The sequence below is a fragment of the Mirounga angustirostris genome, unplaced genomic scaffold (assembly GCF_029215605.1).
Source record: "Mirounga angustirostris isolate CCGP_5_RB_7025 unplaced genomic scaffold, mMirAng1.0.hap1 SCAF_3, whole genome shotgun sequence".
Classification (NCBI taxonomy): Eukaryota; Metazoa; Chordata; class Mammalia; order Carnivora; family Phocidae; genus Mirounga; species Mirounga angustirostris.
The window spans coordinates 50,012,354-50,030,889 of record NW_026991711.1 but is presented as its reverse complement, the minus strand read 5'-3'; positions in this window follow the sequence as shown (position 1 = coordinate 50,030,889).

The following is an 18,536-nucleotide window of genomic DNA, read 5'->3' as shown; positions in this document are numbered from 1 at the left end:
ATATTGGCAATGAATCCTATGTTATCACTAGCTCTGCACAATAAGGTTATGAAGCTATTTCCAATTTTTTTTTTTTTTTGCTCGGCTCCATAAATGGTAAAGAATTGATGAACAAACCAGGGAATAAATCAGAGATAATATGCAATTGGTCACTAGACACTGCTGTTATACAATGGGGACCTGCCTTTCTGTTTGGAAGCGCTGTCTATATCCTTCTGGATGTAGTGAGAGTCAAGTACATTATAGGATACATTTATAAGAAAGCATAAGACACATGTATCGCGTAACTTAGTGAGGTAGAAACCATCTGTTTGTGGAAAAATCTTCAGTGCTTGTAGCCACAGTTCTAAGACAGAGAGCACTGTCAGGTTGCTATCTACAATTACTTACAGTTCCTCAAGGCTACTTAATTGTAGCTTCCAGTACCCTTGTTACTTGACTGTCCTACTCAAAATTCCTCAAGGACCCTTGACTCTTCACCTTTTAAACTCTGCTCTGTATTATAGATCTTTTTGGAAATCAGTCCAGCATTTAAGATGAAATATTCAGGGTGAAGAAGACAGAGGCCAGCAAATGAGCTGACCCCACCATAACACGGTCTCAAGAAAAACAAAACCACTATCTGGAAAAAGACAGCTTGTGCTTCTCATCAGAAAGGAGGTGTAAAGTTTTACATTTTTGTGTTTTAAACCTAATAAGCTGGAGCATCTTTCCCCTAGCTATCACTCTACCTGTTGTCCACCTAGTATTTCAGTCTAGCACTCCAGCCCAAGTTTTGCGAGATAGGTGCGGAACCTGAATGACAGCATCATCAGACAGACTTTAACACTGCACTCCGTGGATCATCAGTGTCCTCTTTGACACACAGTGTGCTTCCTCTTGTCTTTGAGGGATGTATACAGACAGCTTTTGCAAACTGCTGGAGTGCAGCCATTCTCCCCAAAGCTAGGATGTAGAACTCCAGGAGGCTGAACTGCTTGTGGAGGAGGGAGAGGTGAGCATGTGTTGTATACTATACATGCGTGAATGGAAACATGGCCAGCACGAGGAAGGGTAGGCAAAGGAATAACGCAAGTGAGATGATCCTGAAGTGGCCCTGGGAATAACATCCAGGTGTTAGGATTGCAGATAAGCAGGTGATGCTTTAAACTGACATCTTTGAGACACAGGTCTGTCTTTTATGCTTTGAGATTAGTTGTTACAGCAATAGTGGCAATATAAATGAGGGGATGGAACATGGGCTTCGGGTTCCTGTTCTGATTCTGCTGCTAGCCACGTGAGTCACCTTAGTGAAATTCCTTTAGTTCCTGGAGCTTCAGTTTTCTCATTTCTAAACTGCAGATAGGTAAGAATATCCAGCACCGGGGGTCAATGTGAAACTTAGCGGAATGAAGCATGTGAAAATAATTTTCAAGTATCAAATGCTCAAAGAAGTGGCAGTTGTCTCAATTGGTCATTAGGAGAAATTGGCTCCACCTTCTGATAGTATAGTGGCCATGTAGAATAACTTAAAAATAGAGGATTTAAGAGGTAGCATTTATTGAGTACTTACTTTGGGCCAGGAACCTGAATCATCCCATTTAACTCTCACTACCAGGTAGTGTAGGTGTAGGTAGTGTTGTTGTCTACATAGAAAAATCAAGGCTCTGAGATGTTCAGTAACTTGATCAAGGTCATGTAACTAGTTAATGGCTGACCTGGCACCTGGTTTCAGGTATATCCAATTTCAAAGCAAGGATTTTAGTTCTGCATACTATTTAAAACTGCAGTTCCAAGTATATTATGAAGTAACACTCAGAATAGTTACAAAATTGGGTGCCTGGGTGGCTCAGTTGGTTAAGCGACTGCCTTCGGCTCAGGTCATGATCCTGGAGTCCCGGGATCGAGTCCCACATCAGGCTCCCTGCTGAGCAGGGAGTCTGCTTCTCCCTCTGACCCTCCCCCCTCTCATGTGCTCTCTCTTATTCTCTCTCTCAAATAAATAAATAAAATCTTTAAAAAAAAATAGTTACAAAATCTTTCCGACACTTTTAAAATTAGTAATTAAAGCATGGATTTCAATGCTCATGAGATAGATTATCATGGCACCACTGTACTTTATTGCAGAATTTAATATGGCTACTTCCTCCAAATCATTGGAGTTCATAGCAGTTGTTGAGTGTATATACCAACTCACTTCAAGGTTGCCAGTTTTTAATTTGAAACAAAAATAGCCATGTTTGTGGGGAAGGATACCATTCCAGCTTTATTGGGAAGGGGATTTTAAGTTGAGGTGAAGTATGCATTCTGTAGTGTTAATTATGTGTTGCTGTTAGTAGCTGGGAAGGTCGCATTATTACTAATAAAATCACTAGAATGCCATAATTTTCAACATAGCTCAACTACGTTTAAAGAGTAGACAGGGAAACAACCCATAAGAGACTCTTAACAATAGAGAACAGAGGGTTGATGGAGGGAGGTGGGCGGGGGATGGGGATTAAAGAGGGCACTTGTGATGAGCACTGGGTGTTGTATGTAAGTGCTGAATCACTGCATTCTACTCCAGAAACCAATATTGCACTGTATGTTAACTAAAATTTAAATTAAAAAAAATAAAAACGAAAAAGGGAGGGAGAGTGGACAGGGAAAGCTCCCTGAGCGCTAAGCAATTAAATGACATTTGCAAGAATTGGGGAGCTGTTTAATATCTAAAAGTAGCCAGTGTCGTTCTTACCTGTGCATATCTGCTCCTGCTGTAGCATCTCTTAGTGTCAGCATCAGAACCCGAAACTGATAAACTACCTGGATGGCGTTCGGAATATGCCACAGACCTTACTGAGTGATGGTGGAACTGGAAGGGGATAATACAGTACACATGCAAACAATCTGATGTTGAAGTTTAGACATTGGCATTTTTATTGTTTTTACATCTTGGGCTGTTTTGTCCTGCTGCTTTGCAACCCCCCCTTCCCCGACAAAGTTCTCTGTTTCCTTACACTCAAACAAAAGCCCTCCTTTCTCCAATCTCGTATGGGCAGCAGTTTCAGTTGGCTGGAGCCCCTGTAGCATGGCTAATGCCTGAAGGTTCGCATCTTCTCTGAAGGTCCAGCGAAGCTCCAGGATGCTGGAGTACACACTGGTCTGGGTACCTGTGTACCTGTTCCACTGGCCACATAACCTTGTCATTTTTGCATCAGTGTATAGTCTGTTATGCTAAGAAATGATTACTCATTTAATCCTAGAGTGCTATGATTTATAATTTTTATCGAGTGTCCTAATAAATTGTATTTGGTGTACTGCCGTACTTACTATCGTCCTCTCCCTAAAACTAACTCGCTTTGTAGATTTAGAATATGAGAAATAATAGAAGAGAAAATAATGTTGGTGATAGAGGCATAATTTATTCATTCAGTTCCGTTTTCAAGGTATATTAAAAAGAAAGGGCACCGGAAAAAGGTCTGTGCCTTTCCCCATTGAATATTTTATTATCCTTTACAAAAATTATGCTTGGAAGGAAGAGAATTTCAGAGGACAGAAAAATTTATTACAGAAGATGACAAGTATTTTTGCTCTTCTGATAAGGGAGAGAATGGAAAGATGGTCTATAAATGCATGTAGCACAAGTAAATATATTAATAAACATCTGCTTTTTATTGAGAACCTACTCTAACAAAGTATTGAAACATGCCTTCTAATCTTCACAAATTAAATGATAGGGCATTAGTTATCTGTTGCTGCATAACAAATCGCTGCACAACCGAGTGATTGAACACAATAATAATCCTTTATTATGTCTTCTGGTCTATGTGGGTTGGGAATTCAAGAGCAGCTGGGCTGGGTCGTTCTGGCTTTAGGGTCTCTCAGGAGGTCACAGTCCAAAGACTCCTTCATTCTCCTCTCTGATGCCTTGTCTGGGAAGATTCAAGCTGCTCTCTCAGGGGGTGGGGGGGAGCTCTCGCCCTGGTGTCTCTCTCATAGTAGACTCAGGGGGAGCTGGACTTCTTACAGATGGCCCCAGGGAGCCATCGGGTCATGTCTCTAAAGGAGAGAAGAAAAATGGAAATCAAGAATTGATTCAAATAGATATTGAATTTAAATAACACTCAGATGTTATTTTAGTCTTTGACTTGCTTCTGTATAGATCTTCATTGTCTCAAACCAAAAATATTTGTTAATGATTTCTACCTATAGTATTGTTTTCTTCCTGAAGTTCAATTGGGTGCTTTTATGTTGGTGATGAGTTGGAGCTTCTCAAAAAGACAAACTTTATTTTTCTATCAGAATGGAAGACATTTATGACCTGTAGAAATGTCTTATTAATTTGTAATTCATGGTTTTGCATTCTATGACCAAGAGTAAAGAAAAGTTTAGAAAACCACAGATTCTTTGAATGTTCAAGTGTGCAGAGTTAAATAACTTGTCATTGTTGGGGAAGGGGAGTGGTATTAAAGAAGTAACCACATCATCTTTCTTGAGAAGTTCACTGCAGAACTGAGCCAACGGGTAAAACTCCCATCAGTTTCCTATTACTAAACCTCAGGGTCTCACTCACCCGTACACATCCTTGCTCTCTTCCTCTTGCTATAGGACAGGTGACTTGTCTAACCACCTACCTAAAGTCAATCCTTTCATCACTATTCTGAAAACTGGAGATGAGATACAGAACACGGTGGAAGAATACATACTGGATATGTGTATCCAAGGTGTTTTATGAATCCACAGCACTTCAAAAAGTGTGTTGTTCCTCACATTGATAACACACACCTACAATATATATTATATTTTTCAGTGCACATTATTGCATTTAGTATTGCTTCTGAGACTAATGTAACATTGTAGCTTACATGGAGCCTATATATCTGCCCCCCCCTTTTTTTTGCTAGTTCTGGTTTGATAATGTATCTAGTGTCTGAGAAATCTCTACCCATATTGAGTGAGCTGTGTAAACATAATTGTGCTTAGTATGTGTAGAGTATGTATTATGTGTGCAATTTTGTCTAAGCATTTTCTTGGTATGATGCCACGTAAACTTGCCAGCAACCCTATGAAGTAAGTAGTATGATCCTTATTCTAACAATGCAGAGTGGTGGCACAGAGAAGTTAAGTTTCAAAGAGTGTGAAACCAGTGCTGGAGCCAGTATTTGAAACCATTTACTTCGGAACTCATGCCCTTCATTACGGAAACGGTATGCTGAATAACAAAGATGTAAAGAGTCAAAATTGCAGGAAAATGCAATGATTTTGATTATTGTCAATCTATTAATAAGAGGTGAAAGCACTAAAGAATCTGTTTCACAAGTTCCCCAAGTATATCTTTTTTCTTTATATAATCTATTGCTCCTAATTCAGGGCTTTCTAGGTTTTAAGGATATCTCATAAAGTGTTTTTAAGTAAAATGGAATTGAGATAAACTGCCATGTGGTAACGGGGCTTCGTATAATCTCCTTGACCGTAGTTTGATTTTTTTTTTTTTTTGATCTCTTTGGTGTGTGCTGTCAGATTAGGCACATACTAAACTATCTTAATAACAAAATTAATGGTGCCCAACATCACTAGGCATGCATAAAGCTCATTTTTAAATGAACTTATTACAAGGTAAGTATAGATGCTGCCTTTAGGTTTTTGAGAAAAGAGGAAAAATATGATTGTTTTAAGCACTTTGCCAATTGAAAACTGTCCCATAGAATATAATATTATGGTTTTATTTTGTTCAAGAGTGTTAAGCCTATAAGCCAACATTATTAACTCATGGTAGTACAGATTTTTTTTTTTTTATGAATAGAAAACATGGTAGTAGATAGAGAAGTTGATAACAGTTTGGCAAAAAAAACTGCAAACTTTGAGACACTTCCACACTGTAGAGCGAAAATCAATATTCATGGTAAAACTATGGAGAATTTTGTTTATTATGAGTCCTATAAAGTGTCTTATTCTAACACATCTGTGAATTAATCTTTGTGCAAATATTCAATTTAGTTGTACTGGAAGAACATTATCAGAGGCAAAAAATGATTCAGCCCCATATCAGATTTTTTATTTAATTATTATTAAAAAGAAAAGGATCATTTCCCACATAACTTATTTCTTCTATTTTGTTCTTATGTCACAAGGCAAGATTATCTTCTGAGATCAAGTATTGAAATAATGGGTAGAATGAAGGTGTCAAAGATTTGAGACATGGTAATGGACATTTATTGAATTTGAATTATCAACAGTGCTATGGCTAGGTCTGTGTTTTAAAACTGGTCATTTTAGGTATAAGGAGGAGGTCGTATGTAAGAGAAAACAAGATTAGGGTCCAGACAAGCAATTAAGTACCTTTCCTGATCATTTAGAAAAGAAGAGTGATGACATTAACTATGGGTTGCAGAGAGAATAGATGAGTTTCAGGACAAAGTGTGGATGAAAAAAAAAAAAAAGGAAATATATAGAACAATATGGTTATAAGGATTATATGGATATGAAGGGAGGACTTTCATCTGTCCTACATCCATTTGTTTTTCTTCTGAAAACAACAGCTCAAGTTACTCATGAAAAACCACTCCTTCCTCTGTTCCAGTAGATGAAGTTCAGTTTTCCCTCGAGGGTCAGCCTATGACTTAGGCCTGACATCTCGTGAGTCCAACTGGGATGGACCAGTGCCTGAAAGAGCTAATTTGAGTATCGACAATTTTTTAATTCCTGGATCCACCCCTTTCTGAAAGCAATTGTGCCCCAAACATTCCTTTCCTTGTTGTTTTTTTAAAGATAGGTTGAATTGTGCTTTTGTCACTTACAGTATTAAGAATCCTGACTCTTCATGAGGCTGGTGGGTTTTCATAATTTCCGAAGTTGCTAATGTAAAGTATTATGGGGAATGTAATATGATGTAGGACAGAGATCTAGAAGATTTTGATAAATCTTGGGGTTTTCATTTTTGAAATACTGCAATACATATGATTTCTTCTGCATTTTGGTTTATAAAATCTGAATTGAAGTTTCTTCTAGTAACTGCCTGTATCCTTGGTTTTTGAGGCTTTGCTTAGTATATATGTCTCAATTATAAACTTTTGGTCAAATAACTTTATAGTCTATGATTTTTAAAGACTTACATTCATGCAAAACATGAAATTAATGCTGATGCGAATAGTTGGAATTCCCACTAAGCTTTTTTTTATTAGAGAAATAAAACGTATATTAGAAAAATGAACTAAGAAATACTAACCAGTAGTAGTATTTTGTTGTCTTTGTAGATAACAAGGTGCCCTGGCCATCACAATTACATTAAATGTGATGCAACCAACGTAAAATCTTTGTATTGTGTTTGACTAAAAGGAGACCACTTAAAAATGGCTTCCTGTAATTTTGGTGTTCTCTTTATATTTTAACATATAAAAAAATGAGATGTTTGCTTTGTCTTTTGACTTTGAATTTGATGGATTTTTCCAATGCAAAGTGTTTTGTTTATTTTTTGCGGGGGTCTTAACAACTTCATTTTTTTAAATTTTATTTTATTATGTTAATCACCATACATTACATCATTAGTTTTTGGTGTAGTGTTCCATGATTCATTGTTTTTGTATAACACCCAGTGCTCCATGCAGTATGTGCCACCCTTAATACCCATCACCGGCTAACCTATCTTTTTAAATATTTATTTATTTGACAGAGAGCAGAAATGGGGAGCAGCAGAGGGAGAGGGAGAAGCAGGCTCCCCACTGAGCGGGGAGCCTGGTGTGGGGCTGGATCCCAGGGTCGTGGGATCATGACCTGAGCCAAAGGCAGACGCTTAGCCATCTGAGCCACCCAGGTGCCCCTGTTTTGTTTATTTTTATATAGGATGAGTTACTACTCAAGTTTATGACTTCTACATATGGTTTCATACTTACAGGAGACTTTTTTCATCTAAAATTTTTCAGATTTTCTTCCAGAATTTTTTCTAGCATGTTTTCATTTAAATCTTTGTTTTTGTACATTTGAATCTTTGATTTGTATGTGTGTAAGATATGATTTTATTTCATTCCAAATTGCTACCCACTTTTTCCAGTGTCATTTGTTGAATAATCTGTCTTTCCCCCACTTACTTGACACATCCTCACTTCCATGACAGCATGCACACAGGTGAATATATGCTCCAAGAGCAGAGGGATGTTTTTCTGTTTTGTTTTTGTAAATGCTCTCTTGCTGCCATCTAGGACAGAGCAGTCTGGCTCATGGAAGATGTTTTATAAATGTTGAATGAACATTGCTGCTTGTGTAGGGCACCATATAACCTGATATATTCAACTCTCTTGAATTTCTTCCTGTGCCCCAGAATATTTCCAAATACAGATTCATATAAAAGAGTTAATGGAGTAAGTTGATTTTTCTGGACCTCCAAATGATTGCTCTTAAGCTTACCTTTGGGTTTTCTGTTTCACTTACTCTGCTGAAATATTCTTTGGACATTTTTCCATAATTTTAAAAGCTTGGAAATTTAAGGGCACTTCATTGGAGGAGTGTCTTCAACCTTTTGAATCCAGCACATGTAGATAAGTGGTATTTATATCTACTGTGAGACATTCTCCCTTGGAGGGGACAGGGCCTTGGGAACTCCCAGTGCAGTACTTGTAACTCAACCCCTTTCATTCGCATTCAAAATAGCATCTTGGAAGTAACTTACTTACACAAAGACCTTGAGACCTCTCCAATTCGTCATCAAAAACAAAATCATTTACTAGCTTTGGCACTTTGATCAAATTGCAACCAAACATACCTGGCAGTGGAATGAAAGACCGTTGTGAATACGGCCACAGTAGCAAGAGGTTCACCACTCTGTGAACAGTTCTTACCTGGGGCTATGGAAGCTAAGCGTTGTAGCTGTGCCTTCTGGTAAAGTATTTACTGACATCTTTAATTCCCACAATAATCCTCATGGGCCAAGAAAGATTAAATTGCCTGAGATCATTTATCTCGAAAGGGGTAGAGTCAAGAACTGTGGGGGTTTTATCTGATTGGAGAGACCAAGCCCGGGATACTGGGCAATCCTAAGGGTCCCTTCATGTATTGGCAGTATTTCTGGAGGGTCTACCCCTTCCCCTTTTTGACTCTTAATGTTGTTCTCTCATTGAGATAAAGAGGTGTCTGGAGCCCGAACATATTTCCGAAGTTGATTTAATGCATTATTAAAGTGGTACATGAAATAATAAATAATCTATGTATTCTGTGACAGAAACTTAAATGTAGAAAATGTCCAGTTCTTCTGGACTGTGATTTTTGTTTGTATTTCTTTGAAGAGTGCACAGGGTTTAGGCCAGTGCCGAAAACTCATTTTAATTCTTGAACATGTCCCGCCCTTCTGGCAGAAAGATTGCAAAATGCAGGACCCTTTTCTTGCGCTGAGAGCCACAGCATGTGAGAACTAGGAGATGATGGGTTGGAGCGGCTGTGAGAAGAGAATGCACAAAGGGCTGAGCTGCAATAGTAAAGCCAGAATGCTAGACCAAATACAGCCAAAGAGCAATGTTTTTAGTACTACATATGTGAATCTGCATTAATTTTTCTGAGAATATATAGATGTTTCTCAAGAAAATTGTAATGAAATTAAGCCTACCTTTGAAAAACTATGATTGACACTGTAAGATCTTTAGTGTTTAATTTTTATTAGATAGAACAAAGTCTTTATTATGTGAACTATAAACTTCCAACTGCAGGAATTTTTAAAAATCAGTCTTCAGGTGAGTGAATGTATTTATTTAGCATCCATACTACCTTGAATAGCTGTAACGTGTATTTATTGTTGGTTCTGTACAATTCCCTTTACAGGTTACAATAAGAGCCTTTTAAAAAAAAATCTATAAATGGCCCTTTACGATCACATTACTGAACACCTCTTCACATCTTTTGTAGTATTCGCAGTGTATCTTTGGATATATCTATTCCAAGATGATGAGAATACCTTTTCCATCTACCTTATTCTGTTTCTCTGAAAACATTTCATCACTGAGCAGCGCATTTCGCATTCATCAGTAATTACTTGTACACTGTCCAGTTTGTATCCCGTGAAGGCTGATGGAAGAATAGTTGCTGTACTATGTCAAGAGAAGGATTTAGCTGAGGCTAGCTTACAAAATCCAAGCATTCTCGCATTCACTGATGACCCTGAAATTCTTACTGGCTTTAAAATGTCTAATTATATCACCGCCTTTCTATAGAGATCATTTTGACTGAAAATTATTCACTTCTTTAATCCAGCCCCTCACAATTATTCCATTTTCATACCTGCTCGCACTTCATTCTTCCCCTCACCTCTCACTCTGCAGTCACTGTGATATCACTGGTAATTTGAAGAAAGCAGTCAGACCAGCCTTTCAGAGCTTCATAAGCAAAAGGAACTTCACTTTCTCTTCTGCTAGTTTAGTTTCATTGAATTATGTTCTTATTGTGTTGGAGGAATATTATTCAGGCTAAGGACTATAGTCACAATAAATTTTCTTTTTTCTTTGGTGTGAAACATCATTTAGATGTTTAATCACCTGAAAAAGCCATTTATTGCTTTATATATACCTTCCCTATGAACATAATCCTTTAATTATTAATTGAATTCATAATTCTGGACTTAAATATGGCTTTGTTTGACTGTACCAAATGTTATGGAATATCTATTTCTTAATCTCAATTATGTGTAAGTTTCTGTTTTTTAAAAATTTTGAAAACAGTTTAGTGGTTGTTCTTTATGGATAATCAGTAATTAATTTTATCCTAGGGCAGAATGTATCTTGTAGACTTTAATTAGTAATTCAAAATTACCTTTTCAAATTCATATAAAAACATACCTTGCTTTATACCATAGGCTCTCTGTTGTGTCAAATAAGGCTTCCTTTCCTGATGTATTTTGGGAAAAACTGGGAAATCAGAAAAACAATTCAGCAAGTGAATGAATTCCCCAAAGATTACACTAACTGCCAGGAGTGGGTAAGTTGGAGGGCATAAGGGAGAGTCCCATCACAAGCCTGCCTTCACTCTCCATTTCTCCCACTGTCCAAATTGGCACAGTTCTCCTGAGGACAAAATTTGAGTTTTTAGAGCAGCAACACAAAACACCAATCCATATCATTGCCTCTTGTTGGACCAAGCGGGGAGGAGGAGAAAAAGAGAAATCTCTGTGCTCAGTAGTTTTGACAGGTTAGCTTCTCCCAGAAGAGAAATGTGGACCAGTATCAACTACCTCTAACCACTAGGGTTGGAGGCCACTGGTGGTTAAGGAACATCATATCTGAGGGAAACAAAGAGCTTAGCAGAGAATTTCCCTCAAAGTTTGTTTTGGATCTTAGTGAATCAGTGTTGGGCACTTGCATTATGTGGTAAGTGTAGAGTGTAAAATATTTCTCTCATATGTATGGGTGTTTTAATGGATTGTCTTTAGGGAAAACTAATTCTCTATAATTTGTCTTCCTGTGAAGTGAAGGGGTTTTTACCCATAGTGGAACTATTGCTTCTAGCTTTTTCCGAACTCTGGTGTTCCCAACATAGCAACATAAAAGATACCCCATGCTGTGTATGTAGGTAGGGGCATCTGGCCTTTATCATTCACAATTGAAAACAGATTTTTTTCTTCAGGAATATTTTGAAACACAGGAATCAATCATTGATGGGCTCAAAAATTAAATTGCATATATTTCCAACATGTACTCATTATAGTCAGGTAGTTCCAGTAAGAAATGGATGAATTTCATATAGCATTCTCTGATAGTCGGGGTTTGGAGACTAAATGAAATTTCTCTAATGATTAAAAAATACCTGTCTTTTGGGAAAACAAGGAGCAAGAGGCTCACCTTAACTTCCTGGATATTCCTGGAGCTTCTGAGGATCCTGCAGATGTTGATGAAATCTGGAGTTAGAGGCCTCAGGGGATCTCTCTCCCCACCCATTCCCCCTATCTCTCTGTCTCAATCTTTCCCTGTCACTGGCTCACACATACCCCATCATCATCATCTGTGTCTTGAAGTTTTTCTGTAGAATTGATCTTGAACAGCATCACTTCTTCCTTTTATCCTTGAAGAGACGCATGTACTGTAGACTCTTGCCTTGAAGAGCTTGTCTTTTAATTTCCACAGAGGAAAAAGTAAGCAATACTAAGAATAAACATAGCCAAGTTACAAAGCTTTCAGAAGGCTTCCAAAGTTTGTGTGCTTGTCTATCTGTAGATTTATTTTCTTAGATTAACTGTTTTAGTCCTGAGGTTATAATTCATCAAACCAGCTTCTCTTGGTGCTTCTCCAAGTAACAAAGGTTCTTCCTTAATGAAATTCTTGTTTACAAGGCCTACGTGATGAGGTCATTGAGGTGCAATAATAAATACTGGAATAAATATGGAATAGGCCTTCCATATTCATCCACTCCCAAGTAAAATTTATGTTAGAGGAAAACTAGACTGAAGGAATGTTTATGCTAGAATATTTCCCTCCTAGTCAGCAACTACCATTGACTGAAAAGAATTCGACAGAGATGATCGTCAAATGAATTCATATTTATTATGGCAGTGGTTTTCCTAGAAGAATGCTAGGGTCTGTAGTATATGTGCCAACACAGAAGGCATATTTCTTTCTCTTAATAAAATTACAGCCAATGTGAGAAGACATGAAAGAACTGGATTGCCGTATTTTGTATGCACATGGTAACGTGTCGGCTGTGTGTGCAAAGAGCATTAAGAGAAGGCTATGCCGGTTATTCACATGGCATATTTATGTCCAAATAGAATCATTTTAAATAGCTTAAAAGGGGTGTTTTTCCCTAATTCTATATATTTGTGGTGTTTTTTCCTAATTCAAGCATAATTAATATAATGTTATAGTAGTTATAATGTACAATATAATGATTCAGCAGTTCTAAACGTTACTCAGTGTTCATCACAACAAGTGCATTCCCTAATCCCCATCACCTTTTTCACCCATTCCCTCACCCACCTCCCCTCTGGTAAGCATCTGTTTGTTCTCTAGAGTTAAGAGTCTGTTGTTTGTTTTTTTTTTAAGCAAAGGACAGTTGATTCTGAGGCAGAGAATGAAGTTCATCCATGCTACAGTGAGACTGGAAGTAGAAGCTTAGCAACTAAAGCTAATTTTGCCTGTTTGATGGAGACACAAGGCCATGTTCTTGTTCTCTATTCTCTCCTTTCGCCTTTCCCACCTCTGCAGTTGGATTTGAACTTTCTCCCCAGAATTCAACTGGTTGTGCATGTCATTGGCTGGCCATGGCACTGCTTTTAGTACAACTACAAGCCTGTTCATTAGGGATGTGCCATTATCTAACAGACACAGGTTTTCAGTGTCCTCATTCCAAATTTCTGGCAGAGAGAATCTACCTGAGAATTTTTAGTGGGGTCATAAGTCCTGACCAATCAGCTTTGAGTCCATCTAGTTGAGGTCACTTGATACCTAGGCTATTTGTTGTAGCAGCTTTGGGTGATAAACTTTCTGCCAACGGAAATGGTCGGAAAGCATAATCTACATGTCCACGCAGAGTCTGACCAGGCTTGACCTCTTTCAGCCGACTTAATCCTCTCCAGGACTAAGTCTGCTCACTTGCCTGACTGGGTGGTTTCCTCCCTTCCTCACCATTTCATACTGAGTAGAGTGGGACTATTCCTGAATAACTCACATTTATATGGCACTAAAAATATTTAGAGTTGTTCCACATCCAACTTTCTTTTTTTTCCTAACACTTGAGAATTTCAGATTTCTTCAAATACAAATTTGATTTGTTAAAGGGAAACTACCAAGAATCAGTGGCCAAGACACTGAAGTTTAGATGAAGGGAGAGATGGGACCAGAGTTGATATTCCTTCACTACTCTTGTTGTAGATTCTGGCATGATTCTAGGAAAACATTAGCTTGTATCTGGTGTCTTTTTATAATACAGGAGCATCTAATAATCCTCCTCTTTTCTTCTCTTTCCCTCACTTTAATTATGCATGCTTATCATTTAGAGAAGTCAAAATAAATTAAGTATATTTTTAAATATTAACTGACCAAAGAATTAAAAATATGAGCAAAGATTTAGGACTCCTGCTTGACTGCTCATATAGACTGATCTGAAAGAAGGTTCCTTTTAGTCATGCTGTATTTCACAGATAGATGTTGAGTACATGGCACTTGTAATAATAGCTTCATCTCAAATGGCAAGAAGTGCACAGGGCAATGGTTCCTACTCTTCCCTAGAGGCTGGAGGTATTACAACAAAGTAGGTTTTAGGACAGTTAGTGACCTGTAGTCATTTTTTGCCTTCAATCTGCCTTATTGTCTTCTCCTTGACTACCTTCTGGCAGGTTGACAAAGAAATACCCTATATTTTTCACTTGGAGAGGGAAACCATCAAGTGGTTAGGGGAAAAAGAAAAAAAAAAAAAAGGCCAGTTATCATTGTAGGAAAAATGAAGACGCAAAAGGGAGTCAGCTCAATCTCACCCCTCAGGGAAGCAATAATAATGCATACTTAATTTAGTGCTGGCATCCATAAAAATACCCCCATTAAGGTTATTTTATTTCCCTATACATGCATACATGAAAATGCACTCACAATCATGAGAGAGTAAGTATTTTGGAACACACATGGAGTTCCCCTTTTCCCAGATCCTATAAAAATGCCTTCACTGTAAAAATAATTTTAAGTTTTTTAGTGCAATCTACAAATGTGGCCTTTGGGCCCAGTGTTTATGGCAGATGGAATGGCTCTATTTGGACTAGCTAAGAAGACATCAGTGTTCTGTAGGTATTGACATGGCAACCATAAGCTTCCATCTGGCCTTCCGCCTGCACAGCAAGGATGATTTAGCGTAAAATTTGAAAACATATCTTAATGTGTTGTTGCAGAGGGATTTCCCCATTGATACAACAATTTAGTCATTACAAATTCTTGCTACGTGTATATACATATACATGTGTAGATGTACCCATACATATGTGTGAATATATATGTGGGTAAATATATAATTTCGCATTGGCCTTAGCTTTTTGCATGTCTTTTCATATATTCTAGAATCTGTATTTCTTTTTCCTCTTTCATGTCTTGAAGTGAATTTAATATCCATCTCTAAATCATCTTTTTTTAATGAGGTTATTGATAGTGTACTTTAATAATCTTTTTTTTTTTTTCTTAGCATCCTGGCAGAGTCCTTCATAGTCAGAACACACTGATATACAGACCGATATATTTTCATTTTATTTTTGTATTTCACTTATTGTACTGAGCATATTTCTGACGTGGTTAAACCCGATTTTTTCCTCCTCATTGTTATCAAACCTGCTGGAATTTAGCACCACCCTTTTTCTATCTAATAAATAGAATTCTCCAAGGATGTGATCAGAAAAGTCTCCTTTCAATGTATTTCTAAAATGAGCTGTCTTCAGAAGAAAATTTTGCTGTGACTAAGTAACTATTCATTTGGCAATATTGACTCAGATTAGTTTCTTAACCCACAAGTCATTAGACAGTTGAGAAATTTGGGGTAAAACTTCACCCCTTATTTAACTGCCTCAGTTTTCTTATCTGTGAACACGAGTATGTCCACACAGGCAATGAACTGGTAGACATAAGAACATGCAAGTTGAAACTGTCTTGGTGCTCGCTGAAAGACGGAAATTCTTTTTGCAATTTTGTAATACAGAATGCCATGGTCTGCACTAGATAATTTTTCTCCCATGAGCTAGAGTTGGCTCACCTATGCCCACTTCCCCAAACTGAAACACTTTGCAGCATGCAATGCAGTTAGGTATCCTGGCTCGTGTCGGAGAGATTCTGCCTCTCTGGGAGAAGGGCTTGAGGGGGACTTGAATGGGCCCTGGATTCAGCCCCAGCAGAAGTAGGGATAGGACTGTGATTGCCTTCCCAGTTAATTTCACCCCACTGCTGCTTCATCAGGAGAGGGATGGCAGTTAATTCTCTCTGCTCTGTTTTTAACATTTGATAGCAACAGACTTAAAACAAAGATTCTCTCTCTCACTTTTATTTTGTTGTTCTCCCCTTTTCTTTCCTTCCTGCAGTGTGAAAAGAGACTGTGTTTATCAAAATAAACAGCACAGGACTGTAAACATTCCTTCTATTCCAAACATTCTCTGAGGCTGAATTTACACGGCTAAGATGTACTACAGTGTTCTTTTGTGCTGAAGACCATCCTGGAAATTATGTTTAGTAGACGTTAATGAGTTCCATGTAGGCCTCAAAATATGCTAAATATTCACAAAAGGCTATAGTATATCTTCAGTACAAGTGAACTTTTGTTCAAATAGATTTTTAGTTAATTTTGACCCTAAAATACTTAAATCTTGGGACGCCTGGGTGGCTCAGTGCATTAAGCGTCTGCCTTCAGCTCAGGTCATGATCCCAGGATTCTGGGATCGAGCCCCGCATCAGGCTCCCTGCTCCGAGGGGAGCCTGCTTCTCCCTCTCCCTCTGCTGCTCCCCCTGCTTGTGCACGCTCTCTCTCTCTCTGACAAAGCCTTTAAAAAAATAAGTAATAAAATATTTAAATTTTAATTTTCAACTGTAACCCACTCACAGCTACCCTTTGAATATGTGTTGAAGTTGAGACCTTCAATGATATTTTTATGCTTTTTATTTGTAACCCTAACTATGACCATCTCACAGAGTCTCTAAAATGAGAAGAGGATGGAATAGGAAAGAACAAAAGGAAATGGTGTTTCAGGGGGAGAAAAGAGAGGTTATCAGTTTGATGATCAAATTTTTATTTCAGGTCACTTACTAGGCTACTGGGCTTTGCTGTAATTTGTTCATTCTTGTTTCATTAAATTGTAATTACTTCTGATATCTCTGGCTTTATCCTTTTGGCTGGCTCCTCCATTAATTAAGTCTTAGGATCCTTTAGGAGATGAATAATTCTCTACTGGACAGTGTTAAGTTGAAGTCAAGAGGTGATAAAAGAAAATTAAGAGTAAAGTCAGAAGTAACTACTTAAAATAGTTAAAGGTGTAAAAACGAGAAAGGACAATGTACTTCTTTCTCCCCCTTAATTCGTTTTTCCATCATTTTCATTCTTTCTATTCTCTTGTGTCTTTGAAGACACCTGTAGTCTAGCCTCTGACAAGTATTGTTTGTGTGCATGTGTGTGTGGGTGCTGTTATATGTGGTTTCTTCTAGGAACTGGATGAATTGCCTCAGTGCATTAACTTGGGACATGTCTCCTATCTAATCACTAAGACCTTTCTGGAGCTGGAATTTTAACAGTTGGATAAGTATGATAGTAGGTGGCAGATCTAGATCTGATACCAAAGTTTATGGATTAAATGCTATTGTTCTACATGAATGAATGTTGATTTACTTGGAAATGTGTAATGCTAATTTTTCACGATTGTCCACTTCATTTATTTTATAATTATCATAGGGTTTAGAGGATTAGATGTAATCTACAAGGTATAATTTCATCTATTCTCATGTTTTTGCTTTATTTCCATTTACAAATTCCAGACTTGGAAATTGGTGATTATCTCATTCAACTCTTTTATCTACAAAGGGAAGAAATAAAAATGTGGAGCTTAAGTGGCTTGCCCTTGTTATAAGCAATCTGAAAGGTTGTGACTGACCTTAATAATAACAACATAATGTTCAAGATTTTTCACTCTTGAATAAATGATCTTTCCATCCTGTCTCTTGGAAGGAAGATATTACAGTCATAAGTTCCAAGAGTTTGGTACCAAACTATACATGCATAGCGATTCCCTTCAGGGAAGAGTTCCTGATTCACAGTGTAATCAGAGAATTCTTAAATGGGCTCCAGTGTTTGGGGCAAAAAGGTGAGTTATACCTGGAAAATTAAAGTGGAGTAAAGAAGGCATGCTGTTTCTAAAAGATTTCTTTGCCAGTGACCTTTGATCAGATTGTCTTTTCTCACCTGGTTGGTATGTTATTTTACTCTCCAGATGAAGGCTGTGAGATCTTTTCAGACTTAGAGATAATTTTCTTGCTGCCTGTTCTTTAACTCTTTACATTTTCCATAAACTTGAATACCATATACATGAAGTCCCAAGTTCACATTATAACTCTCAAGGCCCTCTGCAATCTTCCTACTTCTCCAGTCTTAGTTGATACATTGAGATAGCCTATCTACTCTCCACACTCCAGTTTGACTTGCCTTGTTTTAGTTTCTCAAATGTTTATTATTTCCCCTAGAAACCTTTGCACATTCTGTTTATTTTGCATCCACCCTTATCCCACAATTTGTTCAGGCACCTGTTATTCATCCTTCAGGACTGAGCTGACATATGCTTTCCTCTGGAAGAATTTCCCATAATCCCCAGACCAAGTAAATTCTTCATGTAATCAGTTTCCATAACTCTTGGTATGGATGTTTCTGCCACACTCATCAGGGTAGTGATGGTGGCAGTGCACAGGAGTGAGTAAACTAAATATTCATTAGGACACAGTATATAAAGCACTGTGATCGATTAGCTGTATCTAGGGAGCAAAGAGGAGTCAAGGATAATTTTTGGTTTTGGCTTTGCTGATTGGGTAGGTTCTGGTGTCACTTTCCAAGAGAGATAATGTAGAGAAAGTAAGGTGGGAAGAAAATGACTTCAGATTTTGTGATGT